The 24238-nt window shown below is 40.4% G+C and overlaps 1 long non-coding RNA gene across 1 annotated transcript; it reads left to right on the forward strand.

Moving 5' to 3' along the window:
- The first annotated feature begins 20618 nt into the window (after positions 1–20618).
- On the forward strand, positions 20619–22517 carry LOC308081132. Its single transcript, XR_013932800.1, has 3 exons — positions 20619–20822; positions 20988–21637; positions 21947–22517. It is a non-coding gene; the product is annotated as an uncharacterized lncRNA (long non-coding RNA).
- Positions 22518–24238: the final 1721 nt, after the last annotated feature.

Consider the following 24238-nt stretch of genomic DNA (forward strand, 5'->3'; position numbering starts at 1 on the left):
GCCTAGTTATGATTATTTTTTGGTTATTTACAGCCCTGCACCAAATAATTAAATAAATAAGTCAGGTTCATCTTGAAAAGGGCCCGAGTTACAGATTAAGTAACTCGGGTGTAATTTCAGTTACAGATTAAGTAACTGAAATGATTGTCTATCATTTCAGTTATTTTTTGTTATTTATCTTCTATCTTTAAATGATTATTTTAGTTTTTATCTAGTTAAGTTAACTGATTTCTTCTAATTTTAGTTTTCGTTACTTTTAATTAACTAGAATGAATATTTACATTATTCATTCAAAAAGTCATTGAGGCATGGATCCTCAAAACAATGCAGTCGCTTCATAACTGCAGTCCTATACTTGCTTTTAACACACACAATTGTGCTGTGCTATGTGTCCATACAAGCACACACACACACACACACACACACACACACACACACACACACACACACACACACACACACACACACACGTGTATAGCTGGTAGTTTAAATACATCTCTGAGAGAGTTTCAGCTACTTTTAGTACACTATATGCGTTCTGAAATTGCGCACCGGAGCGCACTCGCCTATTATCGCGTTCGAAAATACAGCACTGAGCGCACTGGCCAATACAAACTAATAGGCGAGTGTGCTCCGGTGCGTAATTTCCGAACGCAACCTTTGTATTGGCCAGTGTGCTCAGTGCTATGTATTTACGAACGCACTGAATCTCAGTGGGAGTCGGGAGATGGTAATGGTGCTGCATTAACCATAATATAATAAACGTTATTCATATAGCTTTGTAATAACAGGTTTACCAATTGCTTCACAAACACATGTCATTCATGGCAGGCAGCCCCTGAAAATAATTTTAATATGTAATCATAGCCTACACAATTGTGTTTTAATAACTATTTTACATTGAAATGGCCTACAAGATATTAAATTAAACCAAATTTACATTAATCATTGACTTCAGTAGATACTTTTATAAGCCCGATGTCATATGCTTATTGCTTATTTCAACATTATTTTTAGGGGCAAAACATTTCAGAGGGGGCACAAGATGATCCTAGACCAGTCGTTTTCAACCCTTTTTTTCAAGGTCCATTTTTTATCTGCCATTTATTCGCTGTATAAAGTCCAATGACTGAAATGATGGGGAGACTAAAATTAGAAAGTTGCCTCAATGTTTTAATGGTGGTGTAATTGACAAAGCCCCTTAATATATGTTTATACAATTACTCATCAGAGCTGATGAATCAAGCCTTAAATTATAATTGGGTGAAAACCCACAATGGCTGATGTTGACTGAACTAACAGATGTTAATTTGGTCAATGGATTGAAGAATGTTTACAACATTGGGTCAACAAATGGGCGGTGTCATGTATGGTAACCTTATTTTCGGTGGGCGGTGTCATTTACGTTATCATCATATTGCGACGAACTAGTAGCAGAGGAGTTACGGTAAAACGTAGCTACAGCCAAAAACCACCAATTTGGGCCAAAACAATAAGAACCTAACCTCGGTCCCAGCCTCACTCATCTGCGAAATGAAGAGCCTGGTCACGACCTAAAGCAGCGATTGTCTAGGAAGTCCTGAGTCGACAGGATTTCCGTTTCCCCCGGAAATCATATTTTTTGACCAATCACAACAGATTTCTAAAGCATCAACGTCATTTCCTTGGGCGGTACTTCCGCCCAATCCAACCATTTGTGGGTGTCAACTTCCTAGACGACCAACATCCCAGGTCTTGCTGCCCAGCCTAATAAGGGGTGCATTTCTCCTTTCCGACATGTCGCCTTTCCGACGTTGACGAACCCTATACCTAACCCTAACCCTAACCATAACCGCACGCGGAAGCCACTAGTCGGAGTGGTGAGATGTCGGAATGGAAGGAGCACCCCCCTAATAAGAACCAGGACCTACCGTGAACATTTATTTTATTTGTTTATACGTCTTTCATATATGGAAGAAATCGTGTGTTGAAGACGTCGACGACGACGCAGATGTTAGAAACACTCGGTGTGTGTGTTTTTTCTTCTCAACTGTTCCAAAACATTGATTTCAAGTGTTAGCTAGCCGTTAGCGGCTAACATTAGCAGGTCGGGTAGATTCAACGGTTAGTAAGTTGTGAATGTGTAAATGAATGAACGAGTAGGGCTGGTGCATAAGCTGAAAACGTGAATTGTAAATAATGGGGTGTACGCTAAAAAAAATAGCCGACCTACAGTGTACAAGTTGCATGCTACTTTTCATAGCCCAGATCGAGGAGCTAGCTAGCTTAGCTTCCCCTGCCTCCGGAGTAGCTATAGCTACCGGGGCTAGCCCCACCACGGGAAGCTAACGGGGTAGCTGGTTACCTTCCCCGGCCACCGGAGTAGATAGCTTCCCATCTATCTTGGCTATAAATGTAGCATGCTTAATTCGACTATTTACCAGCTAACTTTTTTGTAGGTTTGGCTGTTTTTAAATAAGCTAGCAAACCGAATACTAGTCTTTTATTTTGACATTGTGAGCTTAATATTGAAGCATCAATTAGTAAGCAGCATGATAACTGTTGTACTAGCTGTAACTATATTATCCATTGTCAAATCATTTTCTGAAAAGTAATTATAGCTGTCTCAGAAATGTATTAGAGTAGAAAGTACAATGTTTCCTTGAGTTTATGTATTTTATATTAACCGCACAAACACTAGCATCCCTATTCGAAATCTGGACATGTCTTACTAGGTCAGTGGTTCTCAAACTTATTCTTTTCAAGAACCCCCACTTTGCCCCAGTATTAGGCCCTAAAAAACTAGGATTGTAAATGGAACCAAATGGACCCGTAATAACTCTTGGGGTCCCTGGACCCCACTTTGACAAACACTGCACAGGGTGAACATTCACCAAAAATGGCAGATCTACAAGGTCACAATGAATTGAAATTAAATACATTGTGAGCTTGGAGCTCTGCTTTTATATGCAAAGGGCTTTAGTGTAGAGGGGTGGGGACAGAAGAATACAAAGCTCTGGGGGACCCTGGTCAACATAGTATATAGTTAACATGCTAGCTTATGTGCCATGGTTTGGCCTCCATCTTAACTGAGTTGTTTGTTCTGTAATTTCTCTCCTAGGGCAATATTCTTAGATGTTGTGTCGTCACTGCAAGTTTTCCCATCCAGACCTAAAGGAACTCCTGAAGCACAACAGGCTACATCACTGGCACCACGTGGATGGTCTTCTGCAGTGCGTGTTCATAAACTGTGTATGTACTTTCAAAACCAAAAATGCACTTAAAAGTCATCTTTCAAGATCTCAATCACAGCATAAAAGAAGAGAAGAGTGTGCTACAATTAAATGTGAAATTTGTGAATTTAGCGAGGTCTGTGATGAAATGACATATTTCAACCACCTTACAGGCCATCTAAATGAAAAATCAATGTTACGTGCCCTTTTATAAACTTTACCCATAAGGCAAATATACAAGGAACTTTTAGATCTCATAGAAGTCGCTGTCATAAGAATCAATCTCTGAAAGCTTTTAAAACATCACTTTTGATAGCAAACGGCAATCAGCCTGAAGACAGTGAAGATGAGTGAGGGTCAGCCTGACTCTCCCTGCAGGTCAGTTGACTGTAATGTTGACATAATCACTGAGTCTAATTCTTTAGATTTGTATTCATTACAGGAACACAAGATTGCGGCTCTTTCACTGTGTATGCAAACAAATATCCATGTGTCTAGCAATGCCATTCAAGTGATACTTGAAAATCTTAATGACGTGATTTCACTTTCAAGTTCCCACACAGCCAAAGCTGTTGAGGAGATATTGCAAAGAAATAATTGTGCTGTTGACCAAACTGTAATTGCAGAAGTTACTGAATTAGTTCAGAATTCAAACCCCTTTCTTGTCACTACTGAAAAGGGGCCCCTTGCTACACTGTACAGAAGAACAGGTTATTTTCAAATCAACTTTCTTTTAGTTGAACCTATAGAATATATTTTCAGACGACCAATCTATAAGTCGCTTTGCTATTTTCCCATTCTTAAAATCTTGAACATATTATTGTGTCGACCTGATATTTTGGAAAAGATTGTGAATACGACCCGGGAAACAACTGGAGTGTACAACTCATTTCGAGATGGTCAGTACTATAAAGTAAACTTTATAGTACCTTTTCAAGACCAAGAACTTCATTTAAGCCTTGGGTTGTCCATTGATGATTTTGAAACTGCCAACCCACTTGGTACATCATGAAAGAAAAATAAGATAACGGCTGTGTACTGGGTGATACTTAATTGGCCACCACAATTTCCTTCAAATATTAACTCTATTCAATTTGCACTTTTGGGGAGAAGTGATGCTGTCAAAGATTTGTGTAATGAGAGTTTTTGGGGTCCTTTACTCAGTGATTTAAAGGTTCATGAGACGGATGGTATTTTTGTTGAACAACTGAGTGAATATATCAAAGGAAGTGTTTTTGTTGTTTCAGCAGGTAATCTGGGTGCACATGGTCTGGCAGGGTTCCAGGTAGACACATTTTGTAGATTTTGCTTAGCATCCAAGAGGGAAAGACAGCAAAGATCTGCAAGCCTCTTAGAAGTAAGGACTCCAGAATTGCATGACACATTGAAAAGTAAGGGTGTGTTTTGAGAGATGCGTTGTCTACCCTCCGTCCAGTGACTGGCTTTCCACCGGACATACTCCATGATCTTTTTGAAGGGATCGTTCCCTATGAAATTGGTTTGTTTTCACAAGCTGATTTCAGAAATAATTGTCAAGTTTGATCAGTTGAATGACCTTATAGTGTCATTTCCATATGACAATTCTGATAAAGTTTAACAGCAAAAAAGAAAAGCATTGGTGGTAATGGGCATGAGAATTGGACCTTACTGAGGCTTCTCCTATTGATGATAGGTTTTCTCGTACCAAAAGAGGAAAGGCTTGGTTATCGTTATTGTTACTCAAGGACATAGTTGAGCTCGTAACCACATCCAAGTTTTAAGAAGAATCGTTGAGCTGTTTGAAATCTAAGATTTCTGATCATAGACAGTTGTTCAAGGAGGCCTTTCCTAATGCAAAATGTATACCCAAGCATCACTTTGTTGACACTATCCCCACCTTATCCGCTGCTTTGGTCCCTTGGTTGACAGGTGGACTTTTAGGTTTGAAACATTCTTTTTTCAATAGGATTGTTCGTGACAGCCACAACACTAAGTCTCTTCAAAACATTAGCAAAAAGGCATCAATTGATGCAGGCATATATTATAGACTCGCCTAGTTTCTTTAAACCAGAGCTGCAAGTTAGCCACCTCAAAACGGTCAGAACATCCTTGATTGATCAAAACCAGAAGGTTTCAATAGAGAAGATATGGGCATCAGAACACAGTGTCTCTAGCTACAAAGGTGTGTGTCCATGGAACATCATACTCAAAGGGGATGATTGTTTCAGGTGAGTCCTGTTCTGGCATACCGGAGTTTAGCAAAATCAAACATATTTTGATAACTAATGGAGAGGTGTCATTGATCCTGGAAAAGCTGACATCATTGTATACTGAGCACCTTCGTGCCTTTGAAATTGTAGAAGGCACCAATGCAGAAGTTCATGTAAACCTCCTTCATAAATGTAATGATTACTACCCCCCTACAGGATACAGAGTTGGGGGAAAGCTTCAGGTGTGTGTCTCAAGAGATTCATTCTTTGTTAGTGAGTATTTTGTGCAACACACACACACACACACACACACACACACACACGCCAGAATAAGCCATGTTTAATAATTGTATACACTACACAAACAATAGTGGAAATAGCCGACTACAAGCTCACAATGCATCTTACAGGGAGTTAGTACATCTGCTATGTGCGCTATATTTAAAAATAATTGTACAACATGGAAAATATGATTATGCAAAAATTGTTCTTGCCCATGCATTATGTGAACTCCTGAAACACCTGGTGGAGATTGATTGATTTATTGTTCTGTCTCTGTACCTCTTTCTACCCAGGTGTATATGTTACAGTATGATTGGAGAACCAGTACGATTGAAGAAAGCGCGCTCGTTTTTACCACCCACCCAGCACTAGAGGGAGCCTCCTAGCGTAGCTTCCTGGTAGCTATGTGGGGGGGAACAACAAAAGACAGGTCCGAGTCGGCGCATCAAAGCCCCGCCTCTCCGCGTTCTCCTTCTCCTTGGAGGAGGAGGAGGAGAAGGAGAGGACGGTTTATTACGCGAGGAGGAGGAGGAGGAGGAGGAGGCTCCTCTTCCTCGCGAGCCTCGCGTAATAAACCCCCGCCTCGCAGCGCCGCGTCCTCCTTCTCCTCCTCGCCAGCCTCGCTAATAAACCCTGTCTCGAAAAGCCCCGCCTCGCCCCGAAGGAGCCCCGTGCCTAAAAATGAGCGCTCTGTCTTCAATCGTACTGGTTCTCCAAACGTACTGTGACATATATACCATGTTGCTCCTGCAAGTATCATACTGCCTGACCGCACTGAGAGACTTGACCTTCCTGAAAGGCCATCATCAGTGGAGGACCTCAGAGACATTCTCACTGACAAATTCAAATTGCCACAATATTTTATCCTTACATTCGATGACACTGCATTTGACAACCAACCGTGCAGCCTCAGTGACATACAGTACCTTCCAGAGGGTAAAGGCTTACTTATGCATGTAAGAATAAGCATTTTTATCTGATGTTATTTACATAATGCTTGTAGAAACAAACAGGATGGGGGGCTTGAACACATCATGGGAATCAGTTAAACTTAGAGGGTTTAAGTGTTTAGTGTATCTGCATTTGATTATGATACCAGCAGACAGCTTGTTGTTTGTATTCCTTCCTTTTTAATTCAAGTAACTACAATAAATTCTATTTCCTGATTGTAATTCCCACACACACATATATATGTGTGTGTGTATATAATATATTTTGTCATTTATTCCCACATGGTTATTATCAGCACTGTCCTGTCTGGAGTAGATTATCAATGGAGATAGCATGCAATGTTGTCCAGTTATTTGATTCAAATTCTAACTCATGTTCTTTGTATGCAGACCACAGATATAATCAGGCACAGGAGGGCGGTGGCACTCAAAGGACTCCAGTTCTTTCTTCGGGAAAATGATCCAATTGATAAGACCTGTCAGGTAAATCAACATTTCAGGCATCAAGGAAAACGCGTCATTGTCAATTGGAGACATTTCTTAATGTTAATTTGTTAATGTGCTCCAATCTAGAGAGATTACGTGGACAGGCAGACCGGTGGCGTCCGTATGGGTATCCTGGAGATCGTGGTGCTTCCAGGAGGCCCAGATTTGACGCTGCAAGCTGCAGTTGTGTTGGAGGATGAAGTGGTCGTCGACGGCCTGCCAGATGTTCCAAGTGCCTTCGCTGTGCTCTTTGGCGTTATTTATGCTCTACACATCGAATAACCTCCAGTTTGGAAGCACTTCTTTGAGGCGGTGCAGAAGATGTTCCTGTGTCTTGATGGCGACAAATGTTCAGCACGCGTCCAGACACTGAGAACCAAACTTTCTCAGCTATAGAATGGTTTGCCTCATGGATCTGATGTTGAATCTCAGACATCACTGTCTCAGGTATAGACATTTATTGGGGTCATACCTATGTTCCCCGGGTTCTATGTTCCCCACTAAGGTTATGGTTAGGGTTAGGTTTAGGTTAGGTCCTATATTCCCCACTCTCCTAGGAAAGCGGGGAACATAGAACCTGGGGAACATAGAACCTGGGGAACATAGGTACGGTCTGCCAAATGTAGGTGCTGTTTGGAAGTGGAGTCTCAGACATTGAGGGCCCTATCTTATGCGCCGCCTTACCCCTTATGCCTAAACTTATTGGGCATTTTTTACTTAAAATCGTTTTAAAAACTTCAAATAGCCGATCTACAAGCTCACAATGTGTCGATGTAGATCGGCTATTTTCAAAAGTTGAGGCATAAGGGGTAAGGCGTCGCACAAGATGGGCACCATTGAACCAAACTGTCTCAGGGATAGACACATGGGAGGTTGGAGGTCCAGTTTTGAGGTTGGAGTCCAGTGCACTTTATTGCTGCGTTGTATTTGTTTACAGTAAATTAGGGCCCATAGAACCCAACGGTCTAAAACACTGTCCACATGGACACTGTTTTGAGGTTGGTCCAGTGCACTTTATTGCTGCCTGATTATTGAAGTAAACATGTTTGAATGGCTTATTTTTGTATAATGTGTAGTGCTACACACTACACAAGCACATTAAAAAAATAAAAATGTATTTTTTTCAGATCACTTTTTTGAAAGTCAAATTATTCTATAGACCATGTGAACTTGATATTTTGAACAAGCCAAAAAGTCATTAAGCCACTTGAACCTAATTGATTATTTTATTTTTACAATTTTAAGAATAACTACAGAATACTGTTATAGTGGTTTTAGAGACATAGCAATGTATAATTATATTTGAGGTCACTCTTAAGTTTGAATTTTTCCCAGTGACAGAATGGGGGGAGGAGAGCGGGCGGTCGCCTCAAATGTCCATTTATGTTACTTTTTTTTTTTTTATGGCAAATGCAATTACCTCTAATGTTTTTTTGGTAGTTTTTTCCCTTCCCCAATTGCCCCATTTTAATATAATCTTTTAAATGTTTTTGCAGGTGAGTGCACATGTTGTGGCATGGTTTCAGGAGAGTTGATGCTGTTTTATACACTTAAAAACTTTAAGCCAGTGGTTCTCAAACTGGGGTCCAGTGACCCCCCCAGGGGTCCTTGAGGGGGTTCCAGGGGATAACCACTTTTACCTTATTGTCTCCGCCAGGCCGAAAGGCATGGCGAGAATATGTTTTGCCCCCTGTCCGTCCGTCCGTCCGTCCGTGTGTCCGTCCGTGTGTCCGTCATTTCTGTCATTTTGTGTACAGCTAATCTCCGGCACGTTGGCTTGATCGCAGAGAAACTGTGCACACACACTCCCTGGATGCCAGAGCAGAACCTCTGCCCCAAATTTTTCACATGGGCCTTTTCACATTATAGCGCCACCAGGAGGCCGCTTTTTGCAAAACACATTTTTGGACAGTACTCCTAGAGATTTTGGGCAAAAATCCCCCAAATCGGTACACAGTATCTCTTTAGTCATTAGAAGAAACGGCTAATTTCAGATTTTTCATATTCCATCCTGATTGGCAAAAATTGGCTTTCAAAGTTTGCAGGAGTACTCCGTTTCGAACAAAATGCCTCAAATCATGAACACGGCATGCAATTTCCGTGACATTTTGCTCACACATTCCCATTAGGCAGAGGAAGAAATGCCATTTAAAAATGTTCAAATCAGCCTCATGGTGGCGCTGTAACAGGCCGATTCGTGTTTTTACCTATAACTGCACCGATCAGTGTAAAACTTTGTATGCACACTCTAGAGGCCAAGGAAAAACCTTTGCCCTGCATTTTTCACATTTGCCTTTTATAGCGCCACCAGGAGGCAGACTTATGTAAAAACACATTTTTGGATATTAAGCCTTCAGATGTGATCCAAATTTCACGCAAATAGATACACATGATCTCTCTTCTTCAAATGAAAAGGTTTGAGAACCCCTCTTTAAGCAAATTGAATGAGTCCTATTAGTCAGACACTAAGGATTTACAGTTTACATGGTTGAAAGTGTTGTTAAAATAGTGAACAGACTGTATGTTGTTGGCACTTGCACTGAATTTACATGTTTGAAAATGTCGTGAAAATATATTCAGAATGTATGTTGTTGCACTGAATTTACAGTTAACTTGTTGTGGAAATATTGAACAGACAGTATGTTGCTGTTGTTGGATCTTGCACTGACAGATAATATGTTTAAAAAACGAATTTAATTTGCTGTGCTTTATTATTAATAATGAATTTATAGAGAATAAGATAATTTATATTATAAATAATTCAAATGAGCGTCATGTGAACCATGGCGCCATGTTATCAAGCTGACTCGCCCCATAGAACATTTGTGTCAAGCTTGTGACAGACCTATTAGTCTGTGACACTTTGCATTGGCAGCGCTCTATTGGACTCGGAACCTGGAAAAATATATCTCCAAATTCAAGGGAGAGCATTGGGCTCTGGCGCTCCCTTTTGTATTTATATAATATCCTGGCATATTAGACAAACATTCCACTATACACCGATGCTTTAAAAAATGGACTAATAACCGACCATTTTAACAAAGCGTTTATTTAATTATTCTTGGTCTATTTTGATTATTCTTTGCCTTGTTCTTAGTTTTTAATTTAGACCCATAGTTTAGGCTAGACAGTTCCATATGTAACTGTTTGGTTATATGCTGTTTTATATGCCTCGATGTTAAACCCTGTAGCACTATGACATTGGCAATAATGTGTTATTAATAAAATGTATTATAAACATATTGAATTCTTTAATGATAGAGATTCAAATTGAACTGTGTATATTGATGTAAATCAAGTTACTGTACTGTACAGATACGAGTTTATCAATCTTTATTGATCCTGTGAGGGAAATATGGTCATCAGGGAAGCCTAGAAGTTCAGTCAATGTAAAAAAAAAAGTTATTGTGCTTGCAAGTAAAAAATCTAAACACTGTCACCATACAGCTAAGATTTGTATTGGTGGGATTGAAATTAGTGAAGTTTCATCCACCACATTTTTAGCCATCCTAGTCGCTGAAAAATTGCCTTGGAAAGAACACATGCATACAGTAACAAAAAACGTGTCAAGATGACTTGGTATCATATGAAGAATCGGGGGCTTGGTTATTCAGGCTTGCCTCTTATTTACCCATATCTCATTTACTGCCATATTGTCTGGCCAAGTACATATCCATGTAATTTACACAAATGAGTAATTATTAAAAATTTATTTGTATTAACAGCTACCTCAAACTATTTGCCTCCTGTTTAAAAAACTAAACGTATTGTCTATCTATGACATTAACACAGTCCAGTCCCGTTCTTCCATCTATAAAAGCACTTACCTTTCAAATATGCTTCCTTCCCCTTTCACAGAATATTTTCTGAGCAATTCATGATTATAATACTAGACAATCTGACAGTCTACATCCTCCCTTCAGTCGTACCACAGATATCTTTTAAAGAGAGGAATACTCCGGAATGCTCAATTACTAATCTACACTGGTCAACTTATAGGGCCAGGCTGATGAATCAAGCCTCTCCACTTGCTTATACCATACCATACCATTTATATGGTATAAGCATAATAGCCCTACTTACTTGTAGTTTGTCATGTCTTATGTTTGAGTATATGTTTAACTTACTAATTGTTCATTATTTTAGGTGAGAACCTTGTATAAGGTCTATATGGGTTTCCTTTCTCACCTGCAATTATTTCTTGTAATAATGTTACCTTACGAATAAAGAATATATTTTAATTCAAATACTATAAATTATTTTACAGTACTTGCATAAATGTACTTACTGTAGTGACCCTTCAACACTGACCAGCATGCCTATTGATGAGTAATAGCATTTTAGTGGATTGTTCCTTTAAGGCCTTGTACATATGCAGTCTGAACAAGTTGAATGAATTTGATTCAGATTTTCAAAAATGTGTTCTCATCTATGTTTTATTATTCGACAACAATAAGATTTGGGGTGCCAGTGTGAACAAGCCATACAGGACTGTAAGGCGAATGCAAAGGTGCATTGCCTGTGTCTCCTCCTGTCTACCCCAAGACAATAGGGCGTTATGCCAACAGTGTCCGAAACCCCACTGTGATGTCAGGGCAGGGTGGTGGTGGTGGTGGTGGTGGTGGTGGTTGTGGTTGAGGGGCGTTGGTACAGCAAGGGGTGGGGTGGGGGTGTTATCACCAGGAATTAGTCATGCTGTAAGAGATTGTATAAGAAAAAAGACGGAAGGTTGTAATGAATTAAATTGAAGACAACTATTCATTTAAATACAGTGTCAGACAGTTGAAAGATGTGCAGTTCAATAGTCAGATGCCCATCAACCTTTTTTTATCCTACATATTTGTAAAAGATTACAAAGTGGGGTCTGGGTCCTGGGGTCCCCCAGGTGTCCTAAGGGGGGTTACAGGTGGTCCGAAGCTAAATTAGTTGTTTGATTTTGTTTGTTGGAAGAAACAAAAACACTAAATCAAAATCATGTCAACACTGTATGGAAGCCTACATACATTACCTATTTGAAAATAGACCTACTGCACAACTTGTCGCAATGCATTATGAGATTTTTGATCTGCTGTTGTCAAAGAAAGTTCAATACATATAGGCCTATTGAAAAACATTTTAACTACAAAAATATGTTTTGTGGCTCACTGACACAAAATAATTTAAGATGTGGGTCTGCGGCCAACAGACAAAACTGGTTAACAACTGGTTAACAAACTACAAAAAATGCATTAAGCAAGCAACCGGGGTGTAACCCCAGTGGTTCTCAACCTTTTCGGTATGTAGGCCCACTTGCAATGTCCTTACGGTCCACCATGGGCCCCGGCCTACAGGTTGAGAACACCTGCATGAATACAAATTACTTGAGAAAGTAAAACTAAGCTTGACAGACCTATTGAACAAGAGAGTACAGTAAACAGTCAACAAGGAGCTAGATTAATTGACACAAGGCGATGTGAGAGAAAGAAATACCTATAAATCCTGTAGAGTATGTGTGTGTGTGTGTGTGTGTGTGCGCGTGCGTGTGCGTGCGTATATATTTTTTGGACGCAGGGCCAGCCCCGCCGGGAACATCAATGACGTCTCTAGGTACCTAGACTAGGGGGGACCATTATTTACGATTCTGTGACTATCGGTACGTAACTCGGACGGCGCTAAGTCGACTGAAGGTGACTTCAAAACGCTCGGCACGGCGACTGGGGGGGATGTGTTTGTAGGGAACACATACTTGCGAAGACAGATGAATCAAATGCAATAATGCATCTTGGAAGGGCCCATAGTTATGGTTCACCGCCTCCTCAAACAGGACTGTGACGTCCGGATATGCCTCTGCAAAGAGTCTCTCGGAATGTTCACGTTCCATGGCATCTCTGAATGGGTTTCTACCGAATACTGATGTCCTTGTCAGGGTGGAGTGCCTCTCGGTGTCATATAGGTCAGCAGCCTGACTTGCAGTTGGAAGAAGATCTGCAGTGAGCTTCACCCTGCAGCCACCTTCTGACAATACGTTTGGAATGCCTCTTCCTGAGGAAAAGAACATTGATTTTAGAAGGATAGTGCAACAATGATGGTTGGTTGGGGTGTGTGTGTGTGTGTGTCTTCTAATGTTATTTACTTATTTAGGCAGTGTTGTTGATTTAAAAAATAGATATTACAGAAAAACACTGTAAGAACAAGATGTAATAAAGAAGCCTTTACCGAAAACTTCCCATGCCCATTTTCCTACCCTACATTGAAAGCAATATAGTCTGGCGTTTTCTGGTGACTAATCCTACATTTTCAAGGATGAAGAATACAGTGGTACTATTTAGACTTGTCCTGTGGTTACCATGGCAGCCATTTTTCAAAATGGCCCCCACCTGGCTGTCATTTTACAAATAACTCAGGTTCTAGACCACCTAGGGTCTTGATTCTGGTGACTATTACTACATTTTCAAGGATGAGGATTACAATGGTACTATTTACAACATGCTAGTAACTACCTAACTAACTACAGTACACGAGGAGGCTGATACTCGCGTCGTATTACACCTATAAGATGCTCTGAAGGAAGGGTATAGCAAGGTGACAATACGCACAGTAGACACGGATGTGCTGGTCCTGGCAGTAATGGCAGCCCAACGCCTCCACTTGACTGAGCTGTGGGTTGCTTTTGGAACTGGGAAAAGTAACTTAGCAGCTCATGACATGGCAAGGGCATTAGGCCCAGATCGATGCTTAGCCTTACCCATGTTCCATGCCTTTACTGGATGTGACACAGTGTCATCTTTTGGAGGCAGAGGCAAGAAGATGGCATGGGAGACCTGGAAAACCTATGGTGACGTCACAAGTGCCTTCAGTTCCTTAGCTGCCACCCCAGACAAAATAGATGACTGGATGGAGCCTCTGGAGAGATTTGTGATATTGCTCTATGACCGCACTAGCGGCCAGGCATCAGTGAATCAGGCACGGAAGCAGCTATTCACCCAGAAGGGCAGAACAATTGATGGACTCCCCCCAACACGAGCTGCACTGATTCAACATACAAAGAGGGCAGCCTACCAAGCTGGCCACTGCTGGGGACAGGCGATGGTTGCAGCCCCTGAACTCACATCCCCAGGTGAATGGGGGTGGAAGAGAAAGGAAACAGGTGAATACAAATAATTCAATACACTTCTTTACACTTGTAAACATGTGATCTGACAATAAAGCTGATTCTAATTTTGACAGCTGGATGGGAAGTGCACTGGACCACACTGCCAGAAGCAAGCCTGGCCTGTCGGGAACTCCTCTGCTGTGGTTGCAAAAAGTGATGCAGTGGACAATGCAGATGTGTTAAGGCAGCACTTCAGTGTACTGCCCTTTGCTGCTGTGGTGGACTGTGCAACTAACATTGTGTACATTATCTGGCTTTATTGAACATGCCATTAGGCTATGACTCATGAGTACTCTGCCTTTGTTGTGTCTTATAGTCCATTGAAAATGATTATGCAATAGTACTACAAATAAAATAAACAGTGTAAAGTACTGTATTCTTCTCTCTTTGAAAACATGTACAGTACTACATCATTACATATTTTGATGGGTTTACTATTATATAATTAACTGAATGCCAGATATATGTAGTTAGGTAGTTACTAGCATGTTGTAAATAGTACCACTGTATTCCTCATCCTTGAAAATGTAGGATTACTCACCAGAATCAAGATTCTAGGTGGTCTAGCACCTGAGTTATTGTTAAAATGACAGCAGGTGGCGGCCATTTTGAGAAATGGCTGCCATGGTTACCACAGGACAAATCTAAATGGTACCACTGTATTCTTCATCCTTGAAAATGTAGGATTAGTCACCAGAATCAAGATCCTAGGTGGTCTAGAACATAAGTTAATGGTAAAATAAGCAGATGGAGACCATTTTGGAAAATGGCTGCCATGGTTACCACAGGATAAATCTGCGATGGCCCAATAGCCAAAAATGTTCCTTATGGCATGCCCTAACTGTGTTCCAAATGTCATGCTTTTAGCGTAAAGTGCACGATTCCATGAAAATATAGCATGAAAACGCCGGACTAATAGAGTTAAAGAAGCGTGGACACCTGTCAAAAAAAAATCACAGGTGAAAAGTCGGTGCATGCTGTGTTAGATAAGTGTTGCCGGACCAAATTACTGGAATACCTCCAACTGCATGTTGATTCCATGCCTCAATGAAACGATGAAGTCCAACACTGGCAAGTTGGCACGTCAGGTTGGAAACACAGTACCGCACAGTGTCGTCATCCATGTTAACCCAGGTAGCCAGCCGACTCGGCCCGATTCCGGCTGAGTTATGGCAGTTCTGGCTGACTGTCGGCACCGGTTTGCCGTAAGTGAACCAGATCTGGGCCAGATCTGTTTGCCAGATTATATATAGGGTAATAATTTTTACCATTTTAATGAAGGCACAGTTAAGGTTTTACTACACTAAAGCAATTTAGCCTGGGGATAAATGTGGAGAAACAGCTGTGGTGGAAGAAGTAATCAGATATTTTACTTAAGTAAAAGTAGCAATACCATAATATAAAAATACTCTGTTAAAAGTAAAAGGCCTTGTGTTCAAAATGTTACTCGAGTTAAAGTACAAAAGTATTGGCATCAAAATATACTTAAAGTTCCAAAAGTAAAATGTTTGAAAATAGCAGATCTACAAGCTCACAACGCGTCACAATGCAACATGTGGTGAGCTTGTAGATCTGCTATTTTCAAATGGCCTATGTATAAAATAGGGCTGAAGTGGTTAATGTAAGTTTTATAACAAGTAAGACGCGCGAACGCGGGAAGCGAACGCAAACAAATTTAAATAAATATGAAAAAAAATATTTAAAAAAAGTAACCAATAAAGAAATACAAAAAAAATACAAAAAAATTCTGCGTTAAAATGAGCATCTTAGAAAAATAGAAATTCACAAAAAAAAACCTTTTAATGTTTTTGAACAATTCAACAAAGTGTTTGAAGTGCCTGTTTCACCCACTTCCGGGGGGCGGAGCCAAAATCCGAGCCCGAAGTATTTGTTCGTAGACCCCCACTTAGGGGGGGTAGAAAAAGTTTCGGAGCGATTCGGGCACTTTTCATTTAACATGGGGTTTCAATGGGGAGTTTTTAGGAACCTTCTCCGGGGCGTGGCTTCCGGGGGAAGGGGCGGGCTTAAACGCAACCTTGACAGGTGTGTTCAGTTTTCAAAGACCTTTCATTTGATGTATGGTACGTCTAAATTGGACATTTACTTATCTCAGAGGAGCTGCACGCAGGCAGTGCACACAGAGACACAGAGACACAGAGACACAGACAGAGACACAGTGCACACAGAGACACAGAGACACAACCCGAGCACGGTTTCATAGTAAGCTCCACTTGCGCGGAGGCGCGCCTTCGGCGCGCCTTCGGCGCGCCTCCTTCCGCTGCGTTCGCAATAATTTATATATATATATATATATATATATATATATATATATATATATATATATATATATATATATATATATATATATACACACACACACATACATACGTGTGTGTGTGTGTGTGTGTGTGTGTGTGTATTATATATACGTGTGTGTAAAATATTTTGGAAGGACCTGATAAATTAATAATTTGGCTGATATAAATATATATATATATATATATATATATATATATATATATATATATATATATATATATATATATATATATTCACTTACTAAATATACAGCTATTAAATAAATATATGCACAAAACAATATATATATATATATATATATATATATATATATATATATATATATATATATATATATATATATATATATATATATTTTGTGCATATATGTATTTAATTCTTTGTTTCCCTCTATTTTCAGGGTTGTGCTACAAGAGGACTGGAGAGGATTCACTGCAATACACAAGGCCTGGCCAAGTATAATAATTATAGCAGCACAGGCACCACCTCTTTTCTATTTAGACCTGTTGTAAAGGAATGGTATGTCTGTTGTCCCTGTGTCAACAAGAGCCTTTTTATACATTTGTGATTATTTTATTAGCCATTACTAAACAGTTGCTGTGCCTTGGCTATTGTGCCATGACATACTGTAACTTATTAAAGACTGACATATTTGAACTTATAGCTCCTGCTACTCTAAACATTAAAACATACAGTCTTGATAAATTGCATACAAGCTTTTTTAAATATTTTAATTGTCCTCTTTTTAGACTTCGCTGGCAATCATCACCCCCAAGGCTATAAAGGTGAGTTAACTAACACATTCTCAAATCACTTTTTTTTTTTTTACCACCAGACATGCACTAGGTACACTTGCTAGTGTATATGGTGCTCATTGATAACTACTTTGATGGTGCTTATTTGCCTTATTTTGTTCTGTCTGTCTTTCTCTAGGAATGCCAATGTATAACTCCAGCCCCTACCACACTGTGCCATCAGAGAAAACAAGGAATGGTATGCATGCATTTCTCATCTTAAATGTTGTTTTTTGTACAAAATTCCATAATTCATGTTCAATGTAAACAATGATGTGTGTGTACTTTCTCTTTCTATTAGACTTCGATGCCAACTACGCATGTGGCTCCAGATCAGCTGACTTCAGATCACTTGGCCTGGGTAAAGATGCCTATATTCCACTTTACCCCCCGCCTCCCCCATACACAATGACCTAATGTGCAATGCTGATGCCATGTTGATGATTTCTTAAAGGTTCAGAAACCACAGGGAAGATTCCATGGAGGAGAGCCCAGTCAAATGTTGCCAGGCAAGTATCATTTTCTGATCAACTTCTTAACCTTACTGATGCATTGAGAAACATGTCCCTTGTGACTTTACAGTCTTTGTCATTGTTGTTTTTTTCATGTAATTTGTCATGGTGTTTAGGCTTAATATGTAAGCACTTAATGGTACTATAAGTTAGGGGTGCAAAGACTTACGCTTATCACAGAGTTGCTTAGTGTCATTCTAAATGATTGAAAATGGTAAATCTATCCTTGATATTTAATGTTAAACACTGAATCACAGAGAGAAGAGAACTTCCCCATCGAGCTGCCACTCACCAATGAGGAGCAGTTTGATGAGGCTGAAGCTGCACTGAAGGAGGAAAAAGTCAGTCGAAAGATGGTGAACATTTTTGTATTTTCTTAAATTTATTGTTTGAAATCAAAGCGCTTATAATGTCTGGAATTGTAGGAGTGGAGGCATTTTAATTAGATTTTCGCTTGGATGTGTGTTTACATAGAAATATTGTGAAAATAGCCGATCTACAAGTTCAGAACTATCATTGCCTTGCAATGATATGCGGGATGATATTTATTTCTTAGTCAATATTTGACAATTCATTGGCATTAGTTTGTTTAGTTTTGACACAGTAATGGTCTTATTTCTTGAGTTAATATGTGCTAATATTCTGTCCATGGCACACTGTACACTTTAGCATACTAACCATTTTCTCTCTAATCTCTAGAGACAACCCGCCTGGCATTAGTCAGAGGGACCAACTCAGAAAATATGATCCGGCGAATGCTATCCGCTACCATGTCAAACAGTCTAGCCAGCATCTTCAACTGGGTGGGAAAGGGACCGAAGAGGGCCTTCAAGGACACGCTGATGCAGGACTGCATGTTTGGTGAGTCAATCTGCACCTCAAAATACTAGGTTTACTACAGTGGATTTGGCAATTTTTTGATGGATATTTAATTTAATTAAGTATTAACTTTTATCTCAAGTAAATAAGAACATTTTCCTCACCATGGAATGAGCCTGATGGAAAATGCATCCACTCTTAAAGAAGCACTTCACCCATTTCCAACCTTAACTTCATATAAGTGGTCCTCTGTAATGCTTTTTAGGATTGTATATGTGTTACAATAAGTGTTAAATGGCTCTATATTCTCGTAGAGACTCAAGGGTGTCTGCGTTGCATTCAGGGTGAAGAAAATATATAGTCCTTTATAGGTATCATGATCTGACCTTTAGTTTCCCAGAAAATGGCAATGTCAGGGCTGTCGAAATTTTGGCTGATACCGATAACCGATATTAACAATGCAGCACCAATGCTAAAATGACTGACATCGGCTAGGGGTGTCACGATTCTCCAAATTCAATTTGACTTTACATTTTAAGGTCACTGCGATTCTCGATTATCGATTATTTACTGTATATCTATTCGTGTTTGTTTGGAATATATATAGAAGTGTTTGTTTGGATTTCGGCTTTGTGTAAGTGGGGTGGAAAGGCAGAAATAACACTGGTCTGGGAGAATCGCGATCCTGTTTTTAAGTACAACGTTCGAAATCGAATGCTCCTTTCGAACGAATTTCGATTGAGAATCTAAATCGTGACACCCCCCAGCATGGGCTGATACAATATGGTTGTCGATATATCCCTAGTTCCCAGTATATACAATAATACTGTCAAAATGTGTTTTCTGTAAACGTTAAATTTCTGTATTTTTTTATCCCTTTAAATTTGAAGATAATATTCCACAATGTGGTACATTGTGGAATTCCTGGACGAGGGAGGGACGGAGGTTGTTCCAGCCTCATGGGTGCAAGATGGAAAAAGCTTTTGGCCTCCCTACGATTCCAGGGACAGATGCGACCGGGCCGTAGTGAGAGAAGACCCTCCAGAGGAATCTTGGACAGCTTACAGGGTCAGGATCAGGGCGTCAAAAGGTATGCTTTAATTATAATTTCATGGTTGGCAACCACAAATCACATTCAATTTATGGGTAACCATAAACAGAGAAAAGTATTGATTTCAGCGTTTAGTAAATTAAATGTTAACTTTTATTTTCAGATACATATAACGAGGCACGGCTGCTGCTCCCAAGGGCCCTGCTTACTTCGGATCTCACTGACGATGAGCACGACGATCGCCCAGCCCATAAAAAAAGGAAGCAAAGGTAATCTAACTTTGTCAGAATCCATGTTTTGTTTGGATATTGTTTATTACAAGCACAACCGAATGAGTGGGAGAAGTAGAACAGATCTTTTTTTCAGCAGGGAATACATTTGCAGGAACACCGCACTTTGAAAAAAAGACAACTTCCGGGGAAATTCACACGGCGGAAGCCCCACCTCTCTAGCCACTCTCTGCCTTAGGTCGTGACCAGGCTTTTCTCTTTGCAGATGAGTAAGCCAGGCTACGTGAGGTTAAGTAGAGGATGGGTCAAATGCAGAGGATGATTTTCCCTGTGGGGATAAATAACGGATAACTTAACTTAACTTAGAATTTGTGCACTTCTGTGTATTGGATAAAACATTTCTGAAGTAGAGACTTGTCTTAATACTGCTTGCTTGTATAGCTAGTAATGAAAACACCATTTTTGTTAATAGACCTAGACTCCTTGACTCGAGTAGTGAAGAAGAGCAACCCAGCAGTCATGAGCAACCCAGTGGGAGAGCTACCAGAGGTCAATCTCCTTTGGCACCTGCACCAGTCATTGCTGCTCCAGTCGCCATCAGACAAGCCATCCCTGCTCTGGCCACCACCCGTGTGTCTGCTCCGGCTGCCACCGTGACCAGACCCTTCCATCTGTCTGACATTTCTCCAGGTTTCCGCAGACCTAACCCGGGGATGACTGTGCCTAGCCGTCCTAACCCGGGGATGACAACTCCTCGCCGTCCTAACCTGGGGATGACTACGCCTAGCCGTCCTAACTCTGCCATGCCAACCGCTAGCCATCACAGGCCCCCGCCCGTGTGTGATCGTAAGTGTCTGACAGCAATTATGACCATTATTTCTGTCTGTGACCAAATACCTCCAGCCTTAACTTTGTGTTTAGTGCTTTGTAGGCTTTTTTATTGTAGTGATGTCACTGTGTTTCCACATCTCAGATATTAACTTGATAAGTGTGTCGTGTTGTATTTTACAGCAGTTCTACGTGAGGTTTTAACGTCCCTTGAGATTATAAAGCAAAACCAGCAAATGATTTTGCTACATTTACAACGGTTTGCATCTTTTGCGCAATATTTCTAAGGTGGAAGAAGGCAATCTTGGTGACATGATTAATGTGTGTATTAATATTCAATTCAGAATCAATTATCACCCCAAGGTTCTTGACTGAGGTGTTACTTTCTTCAGCCAGGTTACCGAGTCTACTTATTATTGATTCTCTCTGCTCACTAGAACCGATTATGAGAACCTCTGTCTTATTCTCATTTAGTTTGAGAAAGTTCTCACTCATCCAGCATGGGAGTTACGGTGCCAACAGGAAACGTATCCGATGCAGTGCATCATGGAAGCGTCAGATGTTTTGATCTGCGCCGGTTACAAATTGACTTCATCCCTGGCTGCACACAAACGCTCGCAGCGATAAGATTAGGATTTTCTTGAGAATTGCCATAACCTGCCTATTCTTTTGTGTGTGTGTTCTTTAAGGAGCTGTGCGCCGCAATACAAGCACCGCAAATGCATCTGATGGCCAAATCGAGGGGTATGTCAAAAGGTGGCTGCAGCTTGCACCAGACCGAGACGGTGGAAGGAGTCGCCGGGCCGAGAGACAAGCCGAGAGACGCTAATTAAGTAAGTCGTGTTCCAAAAGTGCTTGTCTGAAGTGCCCGTCTGTCTATGTGACGGTCTGTCAATCTGACTATGTATCTGTCGGACCGTCTAAAGCTGATACACTAAAAGATAATTCCCCTGATTTTAGCTGGGATACCCAGTTGGACAGAGTCTGTCCTAGTCTACACTAGTCCACAGTAGTTGTGGGCAGTTGGGCACGATATTGGTTTATTCATGACGATACGATTCAATCAAGAAATTAAATCTGTGAGTCTGTGTGTATAGACCAAATTCAAATAACTGACGAGTTGTACCTGTCTTATTTCACAGGACACTATTGGAGGGGGGTTCGTGCCACACAGGCATTCGTTGGTGAAACAGCTGCAACAGCAAGGAGGAGCATGGAGGATATTGGAGCCCTCAACTGAACTTTTTTTTATTTCTGAAGCTGTCTTCATTTGACATTTGAGACAATATGACCTTTATTTGTCTAAGCTTAAATCCGGGGTTTAAAGTGATGTTTGATGCGGTACAGCTCCCAGACCTTCCCCGCTCTCCCCCACCCTCCCGGATCTTGCACTGTGACTGACGAGAAAGAAAAAGCCAGACGAGGAGGCTGTGTTGAAGGACTTGCAAAGTCGACTGTGGTACAATTCACTTTGTAATTGTTCGCTTTAAAGGGCAAGACCACTTTGGTAGAGGTTTGGGTTGTGTAGTTACCTTGCCATGATGTAACTCCAAAGGTGGGCAAGAAAAAAAAAATTGCTCCATTGATTAGAAATTGATAATTCAAAATATGCTCCCCATTGACTTACATTGTATGGTAAAACAGCTCTCAAAGTCACTATTTTAGCATGTAAACGAACGCAAACAAAGTTGATTCAGACAATATAGAACATCACCAAACCCAGTACTGTTTTTTTTTATATAAAAATGTCAACTTCCTGTTGATTTTACCATTTTTAATAAGTAGAAAACCTGGACTGGATCTCCGGATCCAGATCTTCAAATAGTAAAATCAACAGGAAGTTGACATTTCTATTAAAAAAACAAACAGTACTGGGTTTGGTGATGCTCTATATTGTCTGAATCAGCTTTGTTTGTGTTCATTTATGTGCTAAAAGAGTGACTTTGAGAGCTGTTTTACCGTACAATGTAAGTCAATGAGGAGTATATTTTTTAATTATCAATTTCTAATCAATGGAGCAATTATTTTTGATTTCTTGCCCACCTTTGGAGTTAAATCATGGCAAGGTAACTACACAACCCAAACCTCTACCAAAGTGGTCTTACCCTTTAAGTGTTTCTGTAAGAATGTCGTTACTTGCCAACATACTACAAAGCCTGGGTGCCTTGGGCTGGTACAAATATTCTGCACATTCATTCATGTTTTCTGGGCGGGTGGAACTGAGTTTCTCGTTCTTGTTAAATGTGACATGCATTAATACCAAGTATTAATAATGTTACAGTATCTGTATAGTAACAGCATGAATGTCAATGCTGTGAAAGCCTCGTTTTGGCAGGCGTTAACCTGGTGCCGCGTGCGTGTCGCATTAGTTGAAAGTTGAAAAGTTTATTTGTAATAAACTGATACTAAATGTTATAGTTGAGTGTCACTTGTTTTATTGATGTTTGAGCTTCACTTCAATATTTGCCTATGGCAGAGCTTGGAACAAGCTTATCCATAGGCAGATATTGGAGTAGCTCTGGCTTACATATGGGCTAGTAATGCAAAAATTGCACGGCCCAGTTCTGGCAATATTATTGGGGTGATTCCGGCCCAATGCTGGCAATGCTGGTTCAGTTTCGGCAGCCGGACTCGGCCCAGTGTACTCGGGCCGATTCTGGGGAGTCATTCCAAACAGGTCTGGCCCAAGTCCGGCAACCGGACCCGGGCCGAGTGATTTCTTCCGGCCTGCCGGATCTGGGCCGGAATTGGGCCAAACAATTTTGGCTACCTGGGAAGCCTCTCCTCAGCCTCAAGATGAATGAGTGCAGACTTCAATGGATAGGTCACACGGTTGTTGACCTCAGACCACATAGTTCAATCCTGTGGTTCTGCAGAGAAAAAAAAACAGGGGATGAGAACTAAAGACATATTTAAAACAAGATGCACTCTGATAACACTGTTCATGTGGCTTCGAGGCCTTTTATAACAGGGTTCATACAGACGAGTAAAAGCACGCTATTACAAAAACAAAATCTGATACATAAAATAATATATATGTGAATAGAGGTAGTCTTTGCTGGAGAACTCATCTTTACCATGTGTGACACTGGGAAAACACAGGTGCTCTTTAAGAAAAAGGGTTCAATAGCATCTCATGGAAGACAACAAACTTCAGTCACTGTTTTTTTTAAATATTGCTATTAGATTCTTTATTTATCAAACCTATATTCATGGCTAGTCAAGTAGTAAGACCCATTTTGGAATTTGTCAGTGTACAAATTATGTAAATAAAATCTATACCTGCAGAAGACACCCCTTCGGAAACGGGTCATTTTTATTTATTTACAGAACTAGCAATTTAAGAATATGTATAATTTGTTATACGTGATCTTAAATACAATTATTTATTGTCACTAATCCATGCAAGAGTGCCAGAAATGCATCTCCTTTAA

The sequence above is a fragment of the Gymnoscopelus braueri genome (assembly GCF_963280865.1).
Source record: "Gymnoscopelus braueri genome assembly, contig: SCAFFOLD_76, whole genome shotgun sequence".
Lineage (NCBI taxonomy): Eukaryota > Metazoa > Chordata > Actinopteri > Myctophiformes > Myctophidae > Gymnoscopelus > Gymnoscopelus braueri.